Source organism: Falco biarmicus, chromosome 7, assembly GCF_023638135.1.
Source record: "Falco biarmicus isolate bFalBia1 chromosome 7, bFalBia1.pri, whole genome shotgun sequence".
Lineage (NCBI taxonomy): Eukaryota > Metazoa > Chordata > Aves > Falconiformes > Falconidae > Falco > Falco biarmicus.
The window spans coordinates 33,782,719-33,809,841 of record NC_079294.1 but is presented as its reverse complement, the minus strand read 5'-3'; the positions used below and the strand labels follow the sequence as shown (position 1 = coordinate 33,809,841).

Sequence of the window (27,123 nt, the reverse complement as noted above, 5' to 3'; positions counted from 1 at the left end):
TATAAGCATTCTGAAAAAAAAGAAGTGCTGAACTTTACTCATTAATACAATAAGTAAGGTTAGGTTTATGTCATGCCCCAAGTACCAAGTGACTTATGAATCACAAACTACGTATGATTTGTTTCAAAGATAGCTTTACCTTCTGCATTGAAAGTGGAGCAAGTTGTCCATGCTAGACGTCCAGACCTGAAAAAGCTAAATGAAGACAACCAACTGTAGTTGTTTGGCTCTTGGAAGAAAGGATCAACACCAATGACTTTTCTTTTCAGGACAAATGGATTAACAACCACAGCAGCTTTAAGATCAGTTTCAGGTGCCAAATGTGGCAAACTACAAGCAGCATAACGTTTTGGTTGTGCTACAGGGAGTCTGAACTCTGATCTCCCGTCTCCAAAGGAAGGCTGCTTTTTGTATCAGAAAATGATAGCGGCTCTTCCATTACCCCTAAAGCATCCTCTGCCAGCAAGGTTGCCTCCCCTGCCTGTAGTCCAAGCTGAAGAGAAGCAGAGGGCTCTTCTGGGCCTTTCTTCTCCTGCATTGGGATTTTCTCCCATTCATTTAGGAGGCTGAGCTAAGCAGTGGACAACTCTGTTCCTCAAAATGTAGCATTGGTGCCTAATGGCTGAAATACATAATCTTGACTGAGTACCCTGCTCTGTTTGTGTTCAAGACAAGGAAGGTAGCTATGCTCTACGCAGTGATAGACTCCTGCACAGCCTTTGCTGGGGATAGCAGCAGGAAGACTACTCTGGGCTGGGGGGATTCAAGGTGTAGCTGAACCATGAGTTTGTTTCCATGTGACCCTACACTTCTGTGTGGTGAAGGACAAGGTCTGTGGATCCAGGCTGAGCCAGCTAGACAGTTTTGTTTGAAAAAGTGCTGCACTCAGGTATGTATGGGCTTTCCTAACCTAGTGCTAGTTATCCAAGCCAATGTGCAGAGTGCTAAGGAGCGCTACTGGCAGTGTTTGAGTAGTAGAAAAAAAAAAATCAGCAGTAACAGAAAAGTAGTTAAAAGAAGACTTCAGATTTAACTAGTTTATATATAGAAAGTATATAGCTATTATATACATAGTTTACAGAGAAAGACACAAGGGTTTTTTAGCATTTATTGGCTGTTCACATTAAAATGAACATTTGTGCGTTTCTTTAATAAATAGTACAGTTAATTATATTTTATTAGATTCTATTTTATGGAATGAAGTATCAGACTGACTTCAACTTTGACTTTGTTAACCTTATTGTACGCCTCAATTAAAGTCTACCAATTTATCACTTCACGGGGGTAAAATCATCCATCACAAAGTTTCTTGGTTACAGATCACTAATTAATTGGTAACTGAGATAGAGTTTAATCATTGTTAAATACCCAGAATTTCTCACATCGTTGTTGCAGAACTGCATAGCAATTAAGCAACAAGAACCTGCCTATTTTACTTGGTTTATTATACTAATGCCCTAGGATGTTTGCATGAAATACATAAATTCTCTTGTATCGTAGTTAATTAAATCCAAGACCATGGTCTGTAAAAGTCACCTGTCTGACATCTGGAGAATGAGTGGGAATCAATGCCAAAGACCAAACCAAAGCAGCTACTGCTTAAACTAACAAAGTAATTTACGTCCTTCAAACAGCAGAAACAGAGAGAATGCAATATTTTTTAGTTCCTTTAAGTTTTATTATGACTTTATGATACCATTCTTGCTGGCAGAGAAGAGGTTGGTGTCAGGGGACTGGTGCTGCTTCCAAGTGTAACTGCCTCAACCAAGTCAGACAAGAATGACAAAAAAGACTTTTTTTGTCATTCTTTGCGCAAATGAAAGAAACTTGTCATTCCAACTTCACAAAACAGCACTAGAGATGAAATGCTCAACTCCACTGGGACAGCCATTTTTTTGCTGTTATTACAGAAGAAAATTATAACCATAAAAATGTCCAATTTAGAAAAAAGGTGCCACTTTAGTGTCATTTGCATAAAAGCTGTTACATACAAATTGTTATAAAGACAAATGTGTACTACTCTTGTTGAAAATTGCTTATATCTTAGGTGCTTTGCCTGAAACGACATAAAGGCCTCTTCAAACTGAAATTCATTCTCAGGTAAATAAAGCTGAAAAAGAATTTTCACCTATTTGTATGTACGTGAGCAGTTTTTCATATTGTCTTAAACAGATTTTGACATGCATTTTTCCCAAACTTCTAAATTCCTTCCCTTCTTAGCCTGCTGGTGGCCTCCATTACAGTAACTTGACTTCACAGATGAGGGCAGATGAAAAGCTTGTCCTGAGTGCAAGCCAATAAATCAGGTAAGATAACTTTCTGTAAATGAAGTGCAGCTGTTACTTTCTTCAGTTAGCAAGTGCTTGCATATACTCCTCTGCAATGAGATGATCACTGTCTGGGCCTGAGATGGGTTACTGATGTCTCTGTCACTATCACTGTCACCTACCAACTCATAGAAATTTATTCATCCCTTCTCAGAAAGTGAACCAGATGTTGCTGTCCCTACTGATAGTAGGCTAATTTGCAACGATCAAATCTGATTATTACTATTTTTTACTTCTTACAATCAATATCTGAGACAGTTGTTTGTATTTGGTGTTAAACACTGATACAAGGTAGATTAACAAGAAATCCAGATTAAGTTTTGCAATAAAGTGAATCATCAGGCATATATTACTATAATTGAGAATGTTACTCTAATATGAATGAGAATGCTGGTAGAGGATTTTCAAGTGGTCTGGTAATTTTTCTATGTAGTTGTAGAATCATTAAATTAGTGTAACTCGCTTGTAAACAGGAGAAACAACTAACAGTAGAATGCCAAGTTAAGGTGTCTGACTCATCAAACCCTCTACGTGCTATCATGCCAATACAACACTGTATTCACAAACAATCCATAGTGTCTGAGATGAAGAATCAAAGAAAAATTTATTATGGTACAGAATCCATAAGCTTTTTTACCCCTGACAATGAGACCTAAGCGCACTCGTGATCCACTGAGACACTGTACACTGCAGCACTACTAACAGTTTATGTTATACGGAATCATACACAGCAAAATTAAAAATAAGTTGTTCTCTAGAACTTTAGACAGTACAGAGCCAACAGCAACATTTTCTGTGCTTTTGCAACAGATTAATTACTTTCTCAAGCAAAATAAATTAATAAAATAAAGAGAAAAGGCTTGTTGCTATGAAATCTGATGTTTAATTGTTTAAATATACTGCAAGCACTAAATTGAAAAAGATCTGTTTTGCCATGTTAGAGCATCCATAATTTCAGATGTACATGTAGATGTACTTCAAACATCTGAACACTAACTGTTAATGTGTAATTTTATAATTTAAAAGCAGTGAAGCACAGAAGTTGTAACTAATTTTCCTCCTCTTTTGTTCTTAGCATGAAAAAATACTAATACCTTGCTTAGCCTTTCTCAGACCCAGATCCTGATGCCTTCTGGATCAAGGGTTCTTGCAAGCTGTGTGGCCACTTACAGGTTATGTGAGCTGGAGCGTCAGCTTAGCTGGCCTCTCCCCCCACTATCTGTGCCTCCTTCTGCACTATAATGGAAAGGTATTTGCTTCCTAGGCAATGAAGTTATATGTTTTTCAAAGGAAAACTAGGTAAACACAAATAAATAAAAAGTATTTAGCTCTCATTTATATTCTCATTAATTTGTTAGAAAGAAGCAATATTTCTAACAAATGGTGTCTTCCCAAAGCAATCATCTTATGGTGAATATTTATTTTTGTTACTTTCTGAGACAACCAAGTTACATGTGCTTGTAACTGCCTTGAAATGGCAAATTCCTTAAACAGGAGCAACCACCACTTCCTCTGAGTTCAGAAAGACACAATCTAGTCAGCAAAGAGTTGATGTTAATCCATTTTCAATACCTACACACAGTAAAATTTTGCTATGCACACAAAAAAGAATAAATGGAACATTTTTGCACTAGTCTGTTAACAAGAATTACACCCCTAATTGTGATTCTCAGCCTTGCCTCAGGTATCTGTCCAAAATGGAGGCTTTCTACCTGATCTATCTAATCCTGAAAACTCTTCCATAATATTTATTCTTCTTTCAAGTTTTAAAAATGGCAGATAACTGCAAACAACCAATTCTGTCCATTAAAAGCTCTGCTGGAGAAACGACCAGTGGATAACCAGCCACACAAACTTTCTGATGCTCCTGTGTTCAAGAGTGCACCATAACAGCTGCCTTGATGACTGTTCTTTGCCCTTCCAAGGTGCAAAGAGAAAGCAGAAATATTCTCCAGTTTCTTATTAAGAACGCTAATGCAGTAAATTTCAAGCTAAAGATATGATGTAAATCTAAGTCCCTTGCCTCACACAAAGACCTTCTAGATGTCAAAACTGACCACGAGGCATGGTGTCAAGATGAGAAACCATATGGAGGAAAGAATTTCCCCTTAAAAACTTCTCAAATAACTTTTTTTTTTTACGTTGCTCTGTAGTTGGTGTTGATGTGGAGCACCTCTTAGAGGTTTATAGTTCAGACTATCTCACTTTTTTTTCTTTTTTTTTTCTGCACTGAGTAAAGGAAAAGGAGGGAAAGATTTATCTTTGTGCCCTACTGTTTTGTCCTGGGTCTTTGTCCTTGGCCTGGATTCATAACAAGCTCTGTGAGCAACATAAGCTGAATTGCTGGAAAAGATCTATTTTCAGCCACTTTTTTTTTCCTGTTTTCTCCTCCTCCAAATTTCTGGCATACTCATAAATATTTACTGCAAATGATCTATCAGTAGGGAACCCATGGTTGGCTTTGTCTCAGCCTTCTTTCTCCTTTTTATGTATCTTTTTTGCACTATTTCTGCAATCTTTATGTCACTGCAGTAGCAAATATACAACAGTATTATGTGCACAAGTCCTCATGTATGTTTATTGCTCAGTTGATGGAATTCAGATACAGTTCACTTACACTGAACTATTTTCTGTTTTTCCAAACAAAATACAGGAAGAGGGAGAAAAGGAAGACAATAAGATGCTGACATTAATGAAACCTTCTTGAAAATCTAGAGTGACAATGAACTGAAAGAGAGAACATATTAATGGAACTGAAAATTTGAGCTGAAAGCTGGATGAAAACATTTGAATCCAAACAATAAAAGTTTGCTACTAATACAATTATGAGGCTTATTGCAATAGCTCTTTGGTCTGAAATCACTTCATTTTCTGTTAAAATGAAACCAGAAAAATTTACTGCCCTTTGATGTGGCTTTTTCACAGAGTCATGGATATGAGAAATATCAGGCAACTTTTCTCAATTCTGATAAAAATATTTAAATTAGAAATAAATATATTTTTGCCAAGACCCTTAATGAATCTATCAAATATTAGGTAGCAATAATTTTATCTCATTAGTAGAATTCACCTTTTTCACAATATCTGGAGGAGACCAGGGAAGCAATGACATTTGGTGTTCTTGGTTGTTCGAGAATACCTAACAATCTTGTATTTCTGTTACTTTGTCTCACTTACTCTGTTCCAAATAACCTACTTGTTTGCTTCTTTTATTTGTTGTGTCTCCTGCTATGTTTTCTGAGAAAGGAAAATGGAAAATAATATAAACTGTAGCAACCTAAACAGAAAACCAAAAGAATGCAGGAGATACGAAATTTTGAAGAATAACTTGCTAAAGGCATAAAAATAATAGTACCTTTTTTTTTTTCTTCTTTTTTCCCCCAAATACATCAGTAGTAGGAAACCTGCCAGGGAGTCAATCAGGCCTACAGGTGTAAGAAGAACACTCAAGGAAGATAAGGCCATGTCAGAAAAGCTAAATGAATTCTTTGCATCAGTGTTCACTGCAGAGATGCTTAGGGAGGTTTCCACACTGGAACTATTCTTTATGGGGGGACAAATCTAAGGAACTGTCTTAAATTGATGTGTCAGTAGAGGAGGTTTAAGAACAAATCGATAAAATGAATAGTGACAAATCATCAGGACCAGATGGTATTCATGCAAGAGCTCTAAAGGAACTCAAATATGAAATTGCCAAACTACTCACTGTGGTGTGTAACCTAGTGCTTAAATTGGCCTCAGTACCAAAGGAATGGAGGTGGGAAATATGATACAAATTTTTTAAGGCATTTTGTAGTGCGGAGGGGGATCCAGGAAGCTGCAGAGCAGTAAGTCTAATTTATCTGCTGGGCAGATTGGTTGGAAATATTGCAAAAAAACCTCCAGAATTAGCAACCTTATAGATAAATTAATTAACAGAGATGCTATAAGCAGTGAATAAAACAAAGGCATTTTCAGCCAAATATCCACTGTGTTTCTCTTACATGCCTATCGTAGGGCAGATCTAGCTTAGATTAGGTATCTGGTAATCAGAGGGTTGAGTTTAGATAAGAAGAATATGATGCTGAGTTGTTAGGTAGTGAAATGGCAAGTAAAATCAAATGCAAGTCTATATAAAGAAAAAAATTCTGAAGTACAAATAACTGATGACAGGTCCTAAACTAGCTATTATAATAAAAAAAAAATAAAATTAAAAAAACCAAAACAAGAACCAAAGTAATTTGGATGGCCAATCTGAAGTGAAATATTAAGTTTAAGTTTTAAAAATAACCAAAGGAAGTATCTCTTTTGATGTAACTGCAGAACTCCTTGCCAGAATATGTTTTGGATGATACAAGTATAAACAGTTTCAGAGAACAGTTGGAAACAATGAAAGAGAAGTCTCTCAAGGGACATCACTCATCCCATTCAGCTCAGAATCCCCTTGAACAACACGTTACCAAAACCTGGAGACTTGTATTTGGGAAAAATCTACTTTGCTTTCTTCTAATTGGTTTTTTTGTTTGTTTTAAACATCTATTGCAGGTTATTTTTAAAAGACAGTAGACTGATGAACCTATGATTTTTTTCCACTCGTATTAGATTTTATGTAATTTGGTATGATATGACCAAGTAAAACTTTCAAGTAAAATGCACATTGTACAAGGATTCCCTATATCAAATATTTGCTCCATTGGACCAGTGTTGTGCTAAACACTTCTTTTAAAGAATGAGCTTTTCCTTAAGTCGGAGAATCTCGTAGCAATCTTGCTTAATGCCACTGGAATAGCCAGTGAGGCTCTTACCAGTTCTCAAATAGGTTCAAGCCAAAGCCAGAAGACTTGCTGCTCACCCCCTTCACAGTGTGCTTTCACCAATCTTTTAGCTGCGTTCATCACCTACGATTTCATCTCTGTCTGCTTTGAAATAATGAAAAGGAAGGAGCCTTTCTCAGGGCTACCAATAATTCATCATCCCAGACAGAAACTGTGAAGTACCTAACCATGGATTGCATTTTCTTCTTATAGATAATTCTTTAATGATTAGCAGTTTCTCTAATGTGTGACAGTAAATACCTTTGAAAGAAAGCTATCTTCCTTTTAGGATCATTTAGCCCTGAGTCTCCCACAGGTCCAGTTAGCCATGTCTTTCTAGGTAGCTTGCTGATATCTCTAGCTACCCAGGAAGTTAGATGGCTTGCCACACATCCATCTGTCCTCTCAAAACCTGTAACTACTCACTCCATTTGGCAGCATGGATGAATATTTTGTTCAATTACATTAAAGGTTTGATTTTAATTGCTTAATATTTCCATTAATAATATCTCCTTAAGTCATCTGTTCAGATTTTGCAATGTTAAGATGTCTTTGAAACTTAGAACAAATTAAAATTAAAAAAAGGGCTAGTTAGCTCTCACCTGGCTTATGATGAAATGTTTCTGTATGTTAATGTTTTGGTTATTAAAATGTATAAGGAAAGGAAAAAAGCATGGAACAGACAGCATCAGGGATTGCCTTGAGAGTATCTCTCTGTGGAGGAACAGCACTTTGGATCTCTCTGACAGCAGTGACAGATATTCATGGCTGAGATGGCCCAGGTCACTGTAAGCCTAGAAGAGAACAAAGGCAATGTGCTGCACCTGTAAAGAAAGTACAGGGCAATGAAATATGTACCCAAAGCAAAGCTGAGAAGATGGCAATTAGCCACCACGAAGCTGATCTTACTAGCACACAGGCAGAGGGGAGCGGGTGTTGAAGGCAGGAGATGGTTTGTTCTGGATAAACTTCCCTGAGTTTCCTCAGGGAAATGAAGAACTTAACCAAAACTACTTCCACAAAACTGAGATGGAGCAAAGGAGAAACAACCTGTGGTCCTTTCCTCTGAAAAGGGGAAGCTGGAAAATGAGGAGTGCAAGCAGCTGTCTCCAGCTCATGCAGGAGCTGGAAACTGAATGCTGCGTTCCTGTTTTCCAGGACTGCTGACCACATCCACAAAGTGGGGAGTTTGCTTATGTTTATATCATTCAAATGAAGATTTTTTTTTAAAAAAATATGCCATTAAATTGCATCCCCACACATTGCTAAAAACATAAATGGAAAAATATGATGGATGCTCGAAGTGTGAAAAACCACATATGTCAAGGTGCCAGGTTTCTGGGAACTCTTGTTGGAGCTCTTGGCAAATAAGGTCTGGACAAAACCATTTTACAATGTAAGCTGTTGCTCTCTTTGTAGGTTTTGGTAGCATATCTCTAAGGCCAGCCCTTTTTTGGTTTTAAGTCTCTAGATTTTTAGAAAGATGGAGACGTCTCTGGGGAAATGAGGGGGAAAAAAGGACCTGAAACTCAGAAAGGTTTGAGGTGGATTCTGAGAAACAAGAAAAATGGAGAGGAAAAGATGGAATAGGAAGGAGAGGGGACAAATAGGATAAGAACAGGAAAAACAGTACCTGTGAGTAGTGAGAAGTTTATATATATGCATACATATATGTGCACGCATGTGTGTGTATATACATTAAATACATGTATCAAAACCACATATATTATTACTCAAACCCCAGACTGAAGGCTTTTTCTTGGAGACAGACATCAATGCTACTGACAGATTTGACACTATCCAAAGGGAATTGCTGCTTTGGAGGCTCAAAGTCCAAGGCTAGTCCAAGGCGCCTCTCACAAGATGCAGTGGGAGCCAGAGGATTAGCCCCTTGGTGTGCCCACAGCAGTGACTCTTTAAAGTTTTATGATTCGGAAATGAAACTGGCTAAAGAAAATTCACCCCAATAAAGTGAATGTAAAATGCCCAAATGTAAAAAACAAACAAACAAACCAGGGCGGTGAGGAAGAGAGTGTCCTGGAGGGTTTTTTGACAAATATTCATACCTTGTGCTCAGAATAACTGTGAGCCGACAGCCTAGAATATCGCTGAGCTACTTCTTTAAACACAATGCCCTTTCCCCTTTTTTCATTTAGTTATCTCCTTCTCTGCTCTGTGGCTCAATCTGCATATGTTATTGGCCTCGATTCCCAGGGCTGCCACCTTAATCTGTAGTAGCTAATAGTACAACCTCACACATGGCCTGGGACCAGGCTCAGGTTAACAAGAAATCCAAAAGCAAATGGCTGGGGGAGGTTGCTATAAAATAACCACTTGAAAATTCAGGCTGTGATTTTTTTTCACATTTGCATGGAGGAAGCAAAGCTTTTAGTCTCAGAGGTTCAGTCAAATGCATTAAAAAGATGAACATTTTAGTTAATGTTCTAAGAAGATTTCTAAAAGCAGTTTTGATTGTGTACTATTAACATTAATTAATTTTTATACTGAGACCAGCCGTTATATTAGTAGAATGCATATTTTAATCAATTTCTACTTGCTGTTTTATGCAAGTTAAAGGTAGCTTTGTGGTTTGTGCCTAGTTTATACAGTGCATTTAACTCAATGTGCCTTAGGTAATGCTCATCTGAGGTTCAATGTATACTCTAATCAGAGCATGATACAAGAATTATGAATGAAACCCTGACAAGTAATGGGGTTGTTTTCATTTTGGACCATAGTGGAATATACCTTCTCTAAACAGGTGCTTGAATGCATTATTAAATAACACAATACTCAACTGCACTATCATCAAAAGCAGGCATAAACAGTTAGGATTAAATCTCTTTTCAATAGCAGCTTACCTGCATCTGAAGCAGCTGTTTGATATACATTTGCAATCATCCTGTCATGGGTAAATTTTAAAGGATCATGTCAAGTCATTTTTTTAAACAATTTTCAGGTTGTCATTTAGAAATATTTTATCCTTTGTTAAGGGCAATTAGAAAACAGTAAAAATTAATTAATTTCACAGTTATTATTTTTTTTCCTCATTCTTATTTGACAAACAGTGAGACTTTCTGCTCAGGACTGCTAAACAGAGTTAGAAATCCGTAGTGTACTGATGTTTATTTCTTTAGTCATAAGCAGGACTGATGATTCGTGTAACCAGACGCTTGGATCGGGAAGTGCTCAGTGGAGCACCCACCCCACACTGTCCAGTCCCAGCAATCCCTCTTCTCCCTTGTCCCCTGGCACTTCCCTCCCAACCACCCGAGACAAAACTCACGTGGGGTCTCAGCAGCAGAGAAAGAGGAGACCAACGGGAGCTCAGATTTTGTTAGAACAGAAGAGAAAACCCAGTCCCATAAAATGTTGTCCTGCTTTCAGCAATTACCTCCTCAGGCCTTTCTGATCCTAAACACAGCGGCTTTTCTGAAAGTATTGGTTCAGGAGATATGAAGTCTTAAAAGGGAAAAAGACAGTAGACGTTGAAAAGACATAAAAGGAGAAGATGTAATGGATGTTAAGCGATATTTGGAGGGTATTGATACAGGGAAACATCTGAAAACCAGTTTTTCAAAACAGATCCACTTTCACTGTATCTCTACTGTACCCTATCGTGACAGCCCTCCGCTTGTTCCCACAGTGCCCAGGGCCTGCCATGTTGTACCACCAGTTAAGGGTTTGGTTCATCCCCATTAAGCATAGCCATACCAGAAGATATTATTAAGCACAGCCATATCAGAGGATACCAGTTCTCACTTAATTCCTCTCAATAGGCTTGCCCCTTGTGTGCCTTGGAAACTCATTCCTCACACCCAAATGGGATGGTCCCATGGTCCTGTCCCTCCCACGGCGTCAGTCTCTGCACACTACACCTTGAGTTTTTTCTCCTTTTGTAGCCATTGCAGGACATTTTGTTCTTTAGCACTTCTTGGAGGTTCAAATGGAGGTTCAGTTCACTGTGTCAGGAGCTGTATAAAGACACTGTAAGAAACATTCTATGCCTCTATCTGGTCTCAGGATAAACGGACTGGACAAACAAATGTTGGAGGGGAAAATGGAGGCACAACTTCACAAATTGACAGCAGTATCTCATGCTGGTCTCCTGCCTTTCAGATCAGAAGTGCTCAGCTAGACTAAGCCAAATGCCTGCCCACAACTAACCATCCCATGTTCCCCACCCCCACAAATGTCATAGTGCAAAGACTTCTCTTCCAAAAGTACAGATGTCAATGAATGTGGCAGAAAGAAAGGCTGCAAGGCTGTTGTATGGATGGACTGAAAAAGAGTTTCAGATAAAATGAGTGTATAAGCAATATAGGTACAGTTCCCTGTTAGGTCATCTTCTAACTCACCTAGCAAACATGAACCAGGCTTATATTGGCATATTGTCTCTAGCAGCACTGTCCTGGCAGGAGCAGAGTCCAGTGCTGCTGCCCTCCAAATCAGCACATCCATGATTTAGGCTTCAAACTAACCTGTTCTAAAGATCCTGATAAGAAGAAGTGATTATTTCAGTTTCCATCATAGCATAAAACAACGTCATCAGTCCCTGTCTTTCTGTTGTTCAGTAGATCTCAAAACGTAAGTATTGTTAGTTAAAGTTTTTCCTGTGTTGGTAACTCATATTACTGATTACAGATAAGATCACCATATGTGTGCTGCAGGTATTTGGCATAAACAAGCACCAGTGGATTGCACATTGGCAAGCCTATGGCGATGTTAGGTATTTAGAAAACACGAGAAGAGGGAAAAAGCAGTGTAAGTGATGCCAGAAAAAGTGAAAAACCCAGGAAAAATTCAATGACTATATGAGCAACCTACCCATTACCATTCAGACCGTTCAGGCTCGAAGGATATTGCATGCCTGTCCTTGCTAGCATCTGCCAAAACTGCTTTGATGTCCATTCACTCCTGGGCTCCCAGCTGAGAGGAAGACCTGGCTTGTGAAAGCAGGGCCCAGTCACTGCTGCACACAGGCTTACACAAATGACTTTCTAGTCTTTTCTAGATGCAATTGCAATCAATCACTTAGAGATGAAGACTTCACTAGTTCATTACAAGTTCCCTGAGCCATCCAGCCTCCCCAAACGCTTCATAAAACTTCTGGTTTTCTAATATTTGAATTAAGTATTTCAATTACCTAATACTTAGCAATGTTGCTTATGTTTCTCTTGATTTTTCTTTTTCTACATGGACTTGGTTGGAAAAACTTCTGTATCAAACGTGTATCTTAATAAAAGATAAGATGTTTTAAATGAAATAGAATTTAAAAGTTTCAAAGTTATCATTTTTCTCTCTGTTTCAAAGATGCAAATACCAGAAAGAGAGCAGTTAGACTTTAAAAGAAAAATTTATGAGTATTTCCCTCTTGGTACTCCTTCCAGTGCTTCCTAATTAAGGACAAGCCAATACAGTATCATGTACCAATCTGGTATTTATTAACAAAGCTAGTCATGATTTTTAACTGATTATTGCTCAGAGGATCCTCCCCTCATTAATATAAATGAATTAGGAGGAATAGTGCCAAATGTTTCAAATGGGAATTAACATGAGACTGCAAGGTATAATTAGTTGAAAACGCTAAATACATCAAAGTATTAATTTGTGTGTGCATATATACATATGCCTATATAGGTACTGCATTTTTATATTATCTAAAAGTATTATGTATATGTATACACAGTGCACATATCAGATTAAGTGCAACTCACAGATGGATGCATCCCTGTTTTATTATATTATACTCTACAGCTAAGAAAAACGAGGTTTCAAGCTGAAAGAGGATTACAAAATTTGGGGAACAAAAGTAGAGAGATCCATACAGGATAACTTTGATAATATGTCATTTAAAGCAAGAAGCCTCTGAATCAAACACCATTGCAGGTACAACAGTACAATCCTATCGTCTTGTTTTCCGTTAGTCTAGTAATTGTGTAATTTACTTTCTGCTCCCCCTGCCATTCCTGTGCTTGCATGTGTGTTTGTGTGTGCCTGTGTCTGTGTGTGCTTGTGTCCATGCAGACTTGCTGGTGTGCCAGTGCAAACACAGTGAGGCTGAATCACCACAGCCCAGACAATAATTTTACCCTCCATTTCAGATATTTAGATGTATATGTAAGCATATGTGTGCTGCAGGTATTTGGCATAAACAAGCACCAGTGGATTGCACATTGGCAAGCCTATGGCGATGTTAGGTATTTAGAAAACACGAGGAGGGGGAAAAAACAGTGCAAGTGATGCCAGAAAAAGTGAAAAACCCAGGAAAAATTCAATGACTACATGAGCAACCTACTCATTACCATTCAGACCATTCAGGCTCGAAGGATTTTGCATGCCTGTGATTTTCCAGTGATTATGTCATTTTCCAGTGATTATGACACCTTCTGCAACTATTTAGGGGAGTCTCAAGTTATTTGGGAGGCAGAACAGCGGGGTCAGAATATCAAAGAACATAGAGGCAAATAACAGAATTATGCCCGCCTTTACTTCTCAGCTGTACTCTGCACTCAGCTGGGGAAACAGCCTCTTTTCCCATCACCTAAAACCAAATCACAAGTTAGTCGGTGAGGTTTAATAGTTACAATCCAAGCAAGCTGAAAGATGAACAACTACCAGTCTTGGGGCTGTTGGGGCTGTGAATTCTACACAAAGGTGTAAGACCAGGCTAATACAGCAGGTGGCCAAATGCTGCTGCAAAGAAAAGCTCTGTTCAGCTTCCTGGGTTAATTTTCACGTTTCAGAAGTCACATTTACTATGAACCAGAGAAGGCAGGGGCAGACACAGACACAATTTAAAGGGGGAGAGGAGGATGGATGGCCCAGCTCCACGGCTGCAACCTCATGTCACATTGCAGGAATATTTGCTCTACTAACTCTTCTATTCTCAGACCACTCTAGCTTTGGACTAAGGTCTTTAAAATGTATTCACAGAGTGAAAAAAAGGACTAAACCTTATCACCACTATTCACATGGGCTGTCAGCCACAACTATACACAGGGATCAGTGTCTTGTGTAAAAGAGCTGCTAAATTGGATTAGACCAAAGGTCCATGTGTCCTTTCTTTGACCACTGATAGTATCAGATGTTTAGAGAAGAAATGTAATAGGATAGTCATTCCCTAAGTATACCCTCCCTGCTTCCATGATTTGGCAACTTACAAATTCCTTTTAGGTAGTTACACGAGGCCTCTAATAATCCCAAAAGGAAGACACAATAACTCTGTGTTTGACCTACATGACTTTGTCAAATCTTTTTTTTTAAGCCAATCCTCCTGTTGGTCCTCACAATATTCTCTAATACCAGTCACAATTTTGTGGGAAAGTACAAGCAGCTCTCCTCTTTTTGCTTTGTAAATTGTTCCCCAGTCCTTTAACTGATTGCCTCCTAGTTCCTCTTCTTTGAACGTATCTTCCATCTCCACCTTCTCCAAGCCATTCATGACATAGTAGACTTTCTCTCCTTGGTCATCTTTTTTGCCCAGATAAAGTTATCCCAGTGTACACTCAAGTTTGCAGGATATGGAAAATGTTACATGAAAATAATAAAAAAAAATAAATAAAAATCTTTTCATGTCATGCCCACATTCATTCTACATCATTAGTAACATTTATCTGCTATCTTAAAATAAGCCTTGGAATATATTTGTAAACTGAAAGGTTAAGAGATTACAAGCAATTTAAGGTAGAGACTGTATTTTCATGCGTGCAGTAACAGGTACGATGGTGGGGGCTTTAAATACAACTGTGAAAAAGATAATAAATGAAAACAAATGTACGGAATAGTAGCACACACATAAAAACATGTAACAGTCTGAGCTGTTCTGCTATAAAAGAAATGTAGGGATCATAGCGTTTGCTTTCACCAGTGAAGAAAGCCCATTATGGGCTTACTTATGTCACACACTTGCGGTCATAACTGCTTCACTGGTATTTTAACCTTCAGGATTTCTAGTCCTCTAAATATCTAATTAGTACTGCTTTTTAAATGGTTTTATAAAAGCATCTTGGCATGTATGCACAGAATGGCCTAGTGCCAAAGTACCATAACATGCAGGAACAGTAATGACTCTGTCTCTGCACTGACTCTCTGTGATAGAATATGATCGGAAAAAAATCAAATGCAAAGCTGACAGGACAGCTCACATTTCTGCTAAATCTCATAAACCCTACTCAGAGTAAGACTTCCATATCTTTGACTGCCCTTTAGGTTTTTTTAGACATAGAGCATATAATTTGTTCCTTTTTTGCCTTTTCTCTCTTCCTGTCGTCCTTGATGTACACATATATATTGGTCAAATCCCGTCAGGCCTGTGAGACAACTGCAGGGGAAGAAGACCACAGCACAAAGGAGCTTGTCAAAGGGACACTGTATAGATTGGTCAGAAGAGATTATCTAGAGCAGAACATCTGAGAAGTTTGATTTTCTTCTGCAGCCACAGCCTAATGCACTGCATGGAATGTTCAGCAGATTCAGTACCCACTCCACTCAGACAGTAGCAGGAGTTAAAGCACTGCTCTATATCCGAACAGAGAACCTTTTATGTTCATCAATACCTACTGCAAAGAGCCCTTTATCTAAGCCTCTGAACAATTTTAAGACTTAAGTGAAAGCAGAAACCCCAATAAAGGGCTTAGGTTTCGACCTAATGCTTCCTCCCACTTGTCCAAACTAGTCCCTATTCCATTCTCAAAATCAAAGTATGATGTTCTCCACTTCTGCTTCCTGGCAGATAACATACAGATTTGAGTAACTATGTCTCACACACCAGCAAGGCCTGGCTAACATAACGGTCCTTTGGTGCCACTAGCAGTCCACATAATTTACAGTCAACCTCAGATTGCTCTAACTCATGGCAAGGGACAAAAGCCAGCTAATGATCAGTCAGTGTGAGGTGGCATCTTTGCTCACACCTCCCTCCCAATTAGCACTCCTTGCTCCTTGCCTGCAGCAGAAAATCTGGGCCTTTATATTATTTTCCCACAACAGCAGCCTCCATCATTAATTAGTGTATGGAAGCTCTGGAGATCCATTGGGAACAGAGGAAAAAACATCCTCCTGTGACAGTGCTACTCATGCTAACAACTCCAGTTCCCCTCAAGCTGTCAGTGACACATCCTTGAGCTTCTGGTGACCTTGCACAAGACCTTCCTTTGGACTCGCAGAAGGAAACAATGAGATATACAACTCATGAAGCTGATGGCTTCCTGACTTATGTTTGTATTATCTAATGGGGTTCAAGCTGAGTCTGAAGCTTTTACTGTAACTGGGTCATTGGTAATGTCTCTATCCTATGCGTAGTTTCTGTTGACTAAAAATGCATTTTAGCTTATAAAGGTGTATCTTTCTCAGTAGGGACCTGATTTGGGTATCCCGTCTCTGTTTTTCCACTTATTTTCCTAAAACTTGTGGGAATGCAATGTCTTTGGACCTTAAAATCACTATCATCTGGCTTATAATATGAAAACAAAAAGACAAAAGCCACCTTGGGAGGGAAAAAAAAATAAAACCAAAGTAAATTTGAGAAAGGTCTGTTCTTGTGCTTTGATTCCAGTAGAAATCAGGCAAAACTAGAGGTTTCTCAAGAAAGCTGGAAATTATTATTATTATTATTAAAATATTTTGAAATAACTATGGATATGATAAGAAATTTTAGATAGCTGATGAAATTTTATGTGGTTTCTTAGTCACTCATAATGTCACATTTACTTTCTGTATGACACTAGGTGCAAGAAGAGAGTATACATGTGGCATATTGCAGTATCAATCAAAAACACTATTAAAAATACATTAAGAAACAAAAAAAATAGTTTCCTCGCTAACAATTAGTTTTCCATATCTATGTAGCTTTTGTACAGCTGTAAATATTAGTCCAGCTTTACAAACACTTTTGCCCAGCAAAGAACAGCTCAGGAATATATGGTTTTCTTTCTCTGTAGTTTCATTACAGAAGGTAATAAAAGGTCCGGGTGAACTCAGCATCTGCCCAGTTCAGATCATGGCTGTACTACCAGACTGTGCACCTTGTACTGATTAGGCTCCCAAAGTCCTAGTTTGACATCCAGTTGGTTCAGTTTAAATCTGCAAATGGTCCGAGGTCAGGCCTTTGGCTGTTGTAAGGTGCCGATCAGCAATCTGAAGGGGATATCCCCAGGATATTAAATCTATTGACCTATTGACACAAAATCTCTGATGGCTGAAAAGAGCTGTCAGTCAGTAGCAGTGGAGTCTCTGCTAAGCAGGATATGAAGTAAAACAAGCACGTTTTGGGATTATTCCCTAACAGTATCGCCGCTCAGATTTTTATTGACCTTGAGCAGGAGTTAACTCCTGTGATAAGGGTCTGCCAGTAAAAGGCAGAGTCATCAGTCCAGATCACAAGGGAAAATTAAGCTCAAATATCAACTTTGTTCTTCAAAAGTTAAATAATGCTTCTGGCATCAACAAGTTCCAAGTAAAATTCTGGTCTTTTTCTGTTCACATTCTTTCTCATCGTTGTCCTATTAATGAAGGGCACACACCTAATGGTCTGGTATTATCACATATAGAATATGTCACCTCCAGTCTCCCTCCGTCTGCCATCTAAGCACATATGCCATAGGGCAGAATAACTCATACTATCTCCTCTCCCCACCCCACCCCCCCCCCCCGGCCCGCCCATAAGTAAAGGATTGAAAAAGAAAGTTTTGCATTTTACATAAACAGCCATATGGAGGGCTGCAGATGAGAGAAGGATGGAGAGGGGTTAAGGATCAGGTCAAAAGAAAATATAGAGAAGGCAAAATATTTCAGCTGCATTTTAAAATATAGAAAGTTAAGTCAGATCAAATTGATTCCAGAACAGTATTCATTCTATTCCAGCAATATCTATTGCCATATGGGACTTTTAAATACTGGGTTTGGAAAGGAAAGAAAAGAACACAAGGTAGCCTAGTTAAAAACGCACCAGAAGTATGAAGACAGCAGCCCAGTCTGTTACTTGATATTCAAACCTTCTCAAAACTTTACTGGAATATTTTTTCTTCTTTCTTCTTGGGGATTCTACACTGCTATGATCAAACACTTGACAGCCATTTTCAAGTAATTTTGCATGATTTTCATACTGAAGAAGTATTAAACATAAGATTCCAAGAAACGAGACAGACTGCATTTTGCTATTTTCTCCAGCACAGATACCCTAACCACTGCCCCTAAGTATAGTACACCATACTATTTTTCCATATTTTCTTTTCCTTATAGAAAATTGAAAGCTTTTATATGTTTTCATATTTGTTATACATTTGGATCAAATATCTCCTGAATATGTAGAAGGAAACAATGAACAACAATACTTTGGAGTGTATTTGGTGATGAATGTTTGGGTACATCTACCTATCCCGTGATGCATATAAGTTCTTTTCATGAACAGCTTAGAATAAATAGGGGGTTTAGCACTACGTCTGGAGTTTAAAAATACACAAAACAAGTAAATTATGTTAAAAAGTAAAGTGCAACTGTGAAATAACAAAATACATTTCAAAAGGAGGAAGCGATATAGTCTAACTGCAAATGAGTCATCTTAATGGCATAACAATAAGAAAAACATACATGAATTTGTCATTACAGTCAGCAACACAATTGTTCTGGTAAGAAAGGAAGGGGAGAGAAGGAGAGGCTGAGTTTAGATGGCTAAGTGCTGCCCATTAACAGGGAAACAAGTACTCCGTAAAAGTTACCTTTTTATAAGATTTTGCAACTTTTCAGCTGATAAATGTAAATATTAATCAGTCTTCCAAACTACTACACTAAATTTCTATTTCACTTATATTCCAGAGCAAGACATTTATATAGAAACAGTTGCACTCCGTTCATTAGTTTGAAACCATGCTGCAGTGATTAACATGTGAAGTCTGCCAAAGCATTTTCAGGATTGTTTTTGCACTTGTGTGTGTGTGTGTAGTTAAGATCACCAGAAAATGCTGTGAGTAACTGAACATCACGTAACACTGAAGTATCTTTATCATTCCTTAAAACCAGTGTAAAAATGTTTTTAAAGTATAAGCATGCCTCATATAAAACACAGAAAATGTATTTGTCATTTCATTTCAGGGGATGCATTACTATCTCAGGAGCTTCTTTAAAAGGTGACCTACGAATAATTTACCCAGAGTTAGTTTTATATAGCTCATACTTCATGATAAATGAATGAAGAATGCCAAAAAGTTTATTTTTTTTCTTGTTACTTGAGTGAGGTTTGGGGGTTTTGTTTCTTTGAGGTATTTTTAAATGTCAGTTTTGGTTTTCCTGTATTTTAATCACTGAATTGATTAGCGATTTAAAAATACATATCAGGATGACTGAAGAGGATGCTGAAAGAAGAAAGAATTTAAACTTACCTTCTCCAAAAGGTTATACTGCAGTACAGCTCAGTGGTGTTAACAAAAGAAAAAAACAAAAAGTAACATAAATTATCACTAAAACTCCTTTACTTTCCTTGATTGATTCCTCTCTTTATCTTTTAGACTGTTATGATGTCATCATTTCACCAGCATTTCAGGCATAGATGATAGTAAATGGAATTGGATATATAACAGGGAAAAGAAGGTACAGAAAGTGGGGAAAAAACCCCACCACAATCCACAACTGTCAAGCCTTTTTACATCTAAAAAAGTACCCAAAATGTAATCTAAGCTGACATTCACTTTTTCCTTGTTTATCTTTAAATCACTGAAAAAAAACCCCAAACCTACAGCCTAAAGTATAGAGATATGATGTCAAGAAGTTCAATTTTAAGTTGTTAAATGAATACTCCTTTCTAATTAGGGAGGGACTGAAGGACTATGGCACTGATTTGCAACAGCAAAAGATGTGACAATTCATATTCAATTCTGTTTAACCGAGCATGTTATGCATGATGTGCAAGAGAGTCACCTTGCTCCTTTACATCAACACCTGGAACAGGTATGGAGACAGCATGCTTAGACATTGGCAAGGAAGGAGCATCCTGTCTTATTTTATAAGGTCCCCATCTGTCCGTCTTGGAAGCAACAGCACAGAATGTTTGGCATGGACCCTAGTTCAAGGACTGTAATGAGGATGTCTTATTCACCCGACCAAGAGTGTTTTTTGTGTACCTTCCCCATATCTGCAGCCAGAAGCCTGAGACCACCAGGCCTGAATAGCCATTTACTTCATAGTTACTACTTAAGATTATGTATTTATGAAGTAAAGGAAAAACATTATGAGATAGGGAGGCAAGGTAAACAACATCCAGAGATATCATGAGCCTGCGAGAAATGCAGGGGACTAGTGGCATTCTTGTTGCTTGTTTTCACTGTTGTAGAAAATCTTTTTGCAATATATATATATAAAACTAAGTTAATCAGTTTTGTAAGGCTTTGCAGATAAAGGTCCACAGCTGCGACAAATACTGCAGCTCTGGATTGAGATACATTGGCAAAGCTGTGTGAAGCTGTTTTGCATAAACTCACGCCTGTAATATCCTAGCTGCTAGCTGGTGTTACCTGTTGTGCAAATGCTGCACATCCCTTCCTCTTACCTGTCTTAGTGCTTTGAACAAGTCAGAACACAAGTGTATGTTTCTTGCCTGTTTTAGTCCCACGCTCTTGCTTTATCCTCAAGTATCACCTAAAAACCTCTCTAGCTGAAGCCATATCAGCATCAATAGATTAGAAAGAACTGCCTGCTACTTGTTCCAAGCTACGAATCTCTCTGAAGAAAGAAGCGGTTGATGTGAATTTCCTGGATTATTTTCATTACCATCAAAAGAGATGGTAAGAAGGGGGGGGGGGGGGGGAAGAGGGAGAAGAGGGAGAGAAGGAAGGCAGCTCAGTCCCCTGACCAGCTCTCACTTATACTTGGTTCCTCAGGGTGCGACAGTCTTCAGTGCAAGGCCTATGGATTTATGCCATTATGAAAGGGAACTGAGTGCTGCCAGTCATGAAGATACATATTTTTAATGGCAGCCTTTCTGGGTTCTAAGTCCTTAGGCTTGCATTAAGAAAGATTTACCCCACAAAGGTTAAACCACGACAAAGGTAAAGGTGGAAAGGACAGCAATGCATTACCCTCCTTTCTGTCAGCCACCCACCTTTGCCTCTCACACATCCTCCTGAAGCAGGACAGAAACGCAGCACTGGTTCACTTACTCTGAGCTATATGCTGCTCCTTCTCCACCCTACCAAGCTGTTTGTGGTTGTTCACTGGAGCCATCTTGAGTGTATTTGCCACCAGCTGCTTCCCACAACCTCGTTGCTCCCCTACCCACCTCCAGAGTGTTGCACCACACTGCAGGAGCCCACAGTGCCATTTGCCAACACCATCTGCTGGACCTCCTGAGCCAAGATTACCTCCTCCTAAACCCACACCCTTCCTATCAGGGTTTCAAAGCCTGCAAACAAGGGGTCACAATCTGAAAAGAAAGGCTCAGAAAATCTGAAGCTGCTGTTCTTATTCCCAGCATCTTTTCTCTTTCCTTCAAGCACACAAACATCCTCCTCATCTTGCAGTAATTGTTAAGGGGGAAAAAGAAAATTCTGGCACAATTTTTGACTGCTCTTTTAAGCATACGACCAGCCACATCAAAGCTGTGAGGTGATAGTTCTAATAATATCTTTTCTTATCTCCCGACTGTCCTGGTCCAAAGAACTGAAACTAAAGAGGCAGATGGTGGTCATGTACACTTGTACCTGAACCCCAGTCTCTCTTTTTCTCAGAAAGTCTTTTAATGATAGAAATTAGAAGTTGCCTATTCCTGTATCTCATGCTTGTAAGATACTTACTGCTCCCTACACATCCTTAACCTCCAGAAATTCCTTGTTTACACATTTCTCCCTTTCACCTGAAAGTATCTGCATTGGATTGACCCCTCCTAGCAGTACTGAAGTACTGCAGTCTTCCTCTGTTGCTGTTCCCTCTGCTGAAAAGCCTTCTGCTTGCAGCCCCAGGCGTCACCACATCTTGCAGTAGAAATGTTTCTCAGGGGCCCCCCATACTCTCGTTGTGGGCCGTGCTCCCTCCACAGCTGCACTGCGCACAAGGGCAGATCTTTGACCCAGTTTATGAGGAGGAAGCCTACAAAAACTAGCCTTTACATGGAGAAAGCCATCAGGTTACTACGGTGAAACCAAGGGGTCTTTCTTCCATTTTGCAGTTCAAACAGATCTAAAAATGCAAAAAGTAGCTTTTCCAAAGGTTTGGGTCTGCTGCTGGAGAAAGGAGGCCAGGATCCCCAGGTTCTACTCCTGCATGTGACTCCCCACCAGCTGCATGTTCTCTCAGTTCCCTCAGTCAAAGCATTCCTCAGTTTACCAATTTGCAAAGCTGATACAATAACGGAACACAGAAAGTAAAAGCAACTGTTTGCAAAATACTTCAATACCGGCAAAAGAAAATATTGGATAACTTGTTCTTTCAAATTAAAAATGTGACAGGTTATTCACTTATCTATACATAAACTCAAGCCGTGAATCTGCTTGTAAGTGAACCACTCCTACATGAACCCTGCACTGTGTTTATAAGGCACATCGTTTCCTTTATAAAGCCTACAGAAGCCAGACTTTGATTTGAATATAATAAAATTGCAGAAACAGCAGAAGCTGGCCATGTAACTCCTATTTTAATGAATACCTAAAGTAACAGTCCTCTAAGCCATTGTGTCATCTTTCAACTACTGTCCCTCCCTCCCCCTTTCTGCACCAAACTCAAGGAAAAGAAAAACTGATTGGCAGGTACTGTAGCTGGTGTGAATAACCACGACTATATATCTTGTCAAAAATCAGCATGTACTTTAAAAAAGAAGAAAGTAAAATATGAAGATAAGAGGAATAATCTGAGGCTCTCCCATATTCTCATTCAAATTTTTCTATTTAGATTTCACTATATTTCCTTTTTTAACCTTCTCCTGCAGGTCTTTATATATAGGACAAAAAAATCCACTTCTGTCATTTAAAGCATGATGAAAGTACAAAGAAAAATCTATTTTCAGCTGTTTCTCGTTAGAGCACTTTTTTGCCACTGTGATGAAAGTCGATGCAAAGAAAGAAAGACGAGTCACTGATGAAGATGAAGAAGCATTTCTGATCAGCCATCTGTTCAACCAATTAAACCCCTCACAAATAAAGTTGCGTATACGTATATAGCTAACCCATAAAGATATACATATCTATGTGTACACTGGCATGCGAACACATACATATAAATACCATGTAAAGTCTACTTTGTATATACTAAGCTCTGCTTACATGCTGAGCATAGCTAATTAAATGCACACATAGAGAAACAGTGCAAATGCAAAATAGAATTTGGCCCTGTTGGAGAACAAAGCCTTCTCTATTAGCATCCTTTTCTCTTAATGGTCCTTATGCAGTAAAAATAAAGTCCAAACACTATAATTTCATTCCCAGAAAAGTTACAAATACTGTAGGTATCTTTAGAAACAGCTGCAAAAGTGGATTCACTTCTGACAAGATTGGTGTTAATTACCAGTAAGGACTTCAGTATAATACTATTTAAATCATTTTAAATTATCCCTCTCAAAAATTAATTTTTCATCAAAGATTACACAAAAAAATCATGATATCATCTCTGCAGCTGCGATTTAGTAATAATTTCATCTATTATTACCAATGTCAGTTAGATAAAAGAAAAATGGCATCCTACTGTGCTGATTCCAGCATAGGCCATATATAGAAATTTTTAACTATCACTTATAATCGCCTTGATGAGCTTAAACCTCCTCTCAATTAACACCCTAAATGACACTGAGACATCTTAATGGAGGATGTAAGTAAAGGAAAAAGACTTTAATCAAAGAATAAAAAGAGAAGTGGCAAGCAAAAGGAGAAAGTCTGGTACACCTCTCAGTGTCCAATCATACGAGGGTCCTTTATCTTGTCATGAACTTCTTGTCGTCTTTATATTGCTACTGTAACTTCACAGCAGCCATAAGAAAAAAAAAAAAAAAGTGTGCACACCCTTACCTACAGTTTGCATCCACGTCTGGGAAAGACAGTGGGGGTATACATCAAGCAGGCAAACACTGTGAGACTGTGAAAAATAAAATGATGATAAGTTACAATGAGCCTTACTCCACTTGGGTTTCTACTTCAATAGTGGATCAGGGCAAATCTTAAAGACTGAAATATAGTGATTCACATACTACTCAATAAAACTGGAAAGAGCATGTTCTGGTCCTAACATCCTGACCTGAATAAAAGTTCTGCTTTCACATAAAGATCTCAGTTGCCAGAGAAACACATAAATGTTTGCTCAAACGGCACCTGCAGTTGATATTATTAAGGGCATTCATGTCTCTTTTAGCACACCTCTAAGACTCCCAATACAAGCATTTAAAAGCATACACATACTGGGTGGTTGTGATCGCACTCTTCACATTTCAGGAAGGTTGAGAAATAAGTCTCCTGTTTACTGTTTCCCAAACTTGTGAACCCAACTTTCTAGCCATCAGAGTAACCACACAGATTTAGTAAGCTGATAACCTTCAGTTAGCCTCTGCAGACATCTTGTTATACCATTGTGTAAAACCACTGGGCAATGACAACAGCCTGGGAACTGCTGGTTTAGGCTACACGTGGCTGAAGGGATGGGTAGTGGGTTGTTTTGCCCTGGTAGGTGACTGTTCCCATTTCTGTAATACAATAAATAAATAAATAAATAAATAAATAAATAAATAGTTTCACAGCTCATATTTTTTCAGTTAATTCACTCATAATGAGAAGCAAATTAATATCTCTGGGTGCATTAATAGTAAAAAAAAAAAAAATCTAATTAAAATCAGCCATGGTATTTCATTTCTTTCGAGTGTTTGTTTGCCCGTTAGAGCTTCACAAACTGTTAGCTACAAATTATGCCAGTTAAGGATTCAGTTCGTTTTGATTAACAAATGATTTGCAAATGGATTTTGCTTTTATTTGTTATAGGTATTTGTTGAATAGTTCACCCAGCCACTTCAGACTGTGGGTTGTTTGCTTCACCTTTTCGCTAGTCACTCTTATTCTGGTGCTGAGCACATAGCATTTGTGGCACATAAAGTACCATTTAAAAGAGCCCCTCAGTTAAAGGTAAGGAATACCCTGACCTCTGCTCCATAACAGGCACAGCATCCACCAAATTTAGTCACTGCTGTTATGGAGAAATTGGTCAAACCCACTCATGCTGGATGATTTTAGATGCATGAGTATTACATAGCAACTAATAATAACCAATGGACTGTATATTGTTAGGGGGAAGTTTGCAGATGTGCAGTGATTCTTATTAATATCTGTGCAACTTCCAGCATTCACAAATATTACCCTGCCATGGGGCAGCTGCCTGAATATTTCCAACCAAAGAGTTTTCTGGGACTAACAAAAAAATCAACCTTCTATTATTTACTCTCCAAACTGTTTTCTGTTCAGACTTTTTTTACCCCCATTTGGACTTCAAGCCAAACACATTAAATTCGCCAATTAAAATTTAAGGAGGGTTGATTTTGCATACATAACAAACAAGGTAGCAGCAAAGTAATGCATGCAATTAAAAAAATCCCTAAGTATTCACTGATGTGAAGGTTGACAGTCTATCAGTTTACAGAAAAAAACAAAGCTAATAGCTTTATGGGAAGAGAATACCTTGCATGGAAAAGAGGCATCACTTTCTGCAACTGCCGCTCCAACAGAAACTGCTGCATGGTCCACTGATAAATGTTAAGCACACCATCTTAAAGACAACAGTCCCTTTTCTGTATGATCAAGGAAACACTTACTTTATTATCCAGCAGAAGCACTCAAAGTACAGTGCTTTTAACTTGGTCTCCATTTTACTGTTTTACTAGTACAACAACAATTCCTGTTGATTACACGAGCCTGAAAAGAAATGCCTTTTCTGATCAAAATGGCTGTGGCAACAAGGAGCCTAAGGCAGACTTGGTGATGTTGATATCAAAAGGAAGTCCTTTTCCTGGAATTGGGTTTGAGCTGCCTCAGCAAGTGACTTTCATAAACTGCATCTCTTCAGAGAGATGGGAGAGTACCAGTCAAGCCACACTGAGAAATACTTTCTAGTGCAGACAGGCTTAAGGAGTCCTGATATTCAGAATGAGCTGGAAAAATGCACTTTTCAGTGTGGATGGACATTCTTATGCTGGTTTATCATTTTGTGACCCAGGTTTAAGCCAGCATTAGGAAGTTTTGCAAGACAGTTAAATTAATCTAATGCTGATGAAAAAAAAAAGAAAAAAAGAATGTTTCAACTCATATCCCTTGATCTCAGATGTACGCTGCTGCTTCTTGCTTTGCAGAGACACTGGTGCTCATCTGATCTCCATGCTAACCAATTTGGTTCACTAAACTGGCAGAAAAATGTGCATCATTATTTGCTGCATTCATTTTCTGCCTGTACAGTGAACTGGAATAGCTTACTGGGGCATCAAACAAGCTCCAGAGCAAGCATAAGAAGGAGGGAGGAAGGCAGGTTGTTTTCTTTCAGTATCAGCAGGATTTTAGGATTGTCCTCTGGGGAAACCACCTCCTTAAACAGTGTTATGTCACTATACTTGGAGTTATCACTTTAGCCACACCAGAGCTATTGTTCTGACCGAATACAGGGATCTCCGGTAAGAAAAAAAGGCAAGACTTGCACAAAAACAGCTGGCTTTTTTCAGGGTGGAATAAATTACATAGAGAAAGACACCAGCCTGGCAGTTGAGTTTTGCTGGCTTTGCTATGTTGATTAAGATTGTGAAGAGAAAAAAAAAAGACAAAGAGCAAGGAAACCGCACTTTCCTCTCCTAACCAGCACCGCTATGGCAGCAACTCCCCTGATGTATATGCCATTTTATCTACAAAAGAGTACTGTTGCCCTATACTTATCTTGTTCAGGAAGTTGTATCAGTTTATCAGCTTTCTGTGCCAGTATAAACTTAGCCTCCAATGGAAGTGTCTGACAGTCTAGCTATATCAGAAGCCCTTTCTAGCTAGGATATGGTCATAACAGGAACCTTT

General features: G+C 38.5%; 1 long non-coding RNA gene across 5 annotated transcripts in view; it reads left to right on the top strand.

Annotated features, from left to right (window-relative positions):
* Window positions 1-24,488, top strand: part of LOC130152654 (uncharacterized) — a 66,699-nt gene extending 42,211 nt beyond the window's left edge. For 2 of the 5 annotated variants that reach the window (XR_008823063.1, XR_008823064.1), the window contains 3 exons: window positions 2,048-2,100; window positions 2,221-2,306; window positions 4,981-6,525. This is a non-coding gene — a long non-coding RNA (uncharacterized LOC130152654). Of the gene's footprint in view, window positions 1-2,047; window positions 2,101-2,220; window positions 2,307-4,980; window positions 6,526-12,877; window positions 13,010-19,210 lie in introns of those variants that run through there. The other 3 variants (XR_008823066.1, XR_008823067.1, XR_008823065.1) reach the window with 3 other exon arrangements.
* The last annotated feature ends 2,635 nt before the right edge of the window (window positions 24,489-27,123 follow it).